We start from the raw sequence: 1,227 nt of genomic DNA on the forward strand, positions 1-1,227 counted from the left end.
TTGAGGATATGGAAAATCATGGTATAACTTAATTTATTGATTTCTGTATATATAGTTTAATGATTCTTGATTAATTTAATTTTTAGGATATGAAAAACCATGATATAACATTATAACTTAATTTATTGATTTATGTATATGTAGTGATTCTTGATTAGTCTAGTTTTGAGGATATGTAAGACCATTATTAAGTTATAATTACTCAATATGGGTGTCACATGCAGCACATAAACATGTCTTCTTCCACACATCCTAGTGCTCCCTGTGCAGCTTGCAAGTTCTTAAGACGAAAATGCATCCAAGGATGTGTTTTCTCACCATATTTCCCGCCCGAAGATCCAATTAAGTTCACAAACGTTCACAAAATATTCGGGGCAAGCAATGTTAGCAAACTTCTTAATGAAATTGCACCTCATCAAAGAGAAGATGCTGTCAACTCTTTAGCCTATGAAGCTGAGGCGCGTCTAAAAGACCCCGTTTATGGATGTGTTGGCGCGATTTCTGTACTCCAAAGGCAAGTTCTTCGACTACAAAAGGAACTAGATGCAACTAACGCAGATCTTATTCGGGTTTCAAGTAATCAAAATGCATTAACCATACCACAAAGTTCGGGGAATTATTATCCACAAAACCCTCACACGTTGCCACCTAATTACGGTACTTATTCATGGAACTACTACCCTTAAGGAAAGAAGAACGCGTGTAAGACAAGATCATGGTTGGTGATATATTGTATGTGAATATATGTTCAAGACCATTTTATGATTTGTGTTGATTAATGTTATCTAATGTCGTACCTTGAAGGCTTGAAAACCTTTGTTGGATTCTCTTAATGACTTAGGTTTTGTATAATGGGAATGATTGAGTTGCCACTTGCCACCTACAATATTATCAATGGGGTTTGTGTGCATGTTTTATATATTTTATCTAAAAGTGTCAAATATGTGCTTAAATTATAAGGTCAATAATAATTACAAGCCACATCATTTGTACGTGTTCTTTAAATTTCATATTAAGTTCAAACTTGTACTTAAAGAAACAATATAACCAATCAAGAAAAAGTGAAAAACTTCGAACTTTAAGCAACTATAACTTTTAGTTATATGTATCTTCGACTAGTCACAGATAAAGTCTCTCAATAATATGTTGCATGTTTTCCCAAATTTACTAGAACCCCCCCCCCCCCCCCCCCCCCAAACACCCGAACACAAAAAAAAGGTTATTATT

General features: G+C 34.4%; 1 pseudogene; it reads left to right on the forward strand.

The window, feature by feature from the left end:
• Nucleotides 1–233: 233 nt before the first annotated feature.
• LOC143534559 (LOB domain-containing protein 25 pseudogene) lies at nt 234–686 on the forward strand (annotated as a pseudogene).
• The last annotated feature ends 541 nt before the right edge of the window (nt 687–1,227 follow it).

The sequence above is a fragment of the Bidens hawaiensis genome, unplaced genomic scaffold, assembly GCF_021521415.1.
Source record: "Bidens hawaiensis isolate Kalapana, Puna unplaced genomic scaffold, B.hawaiensis_p1.1 tig00010199_1, whole genome shotgun sequence".
In the NCBI taxonomy this organism is placed as follows: Eukaryota; Viridiplantae; Streptophyta; class Magnoliopsida; order Asterales; family Asteraceae; genus Bidens; species Bidens hawaiensis.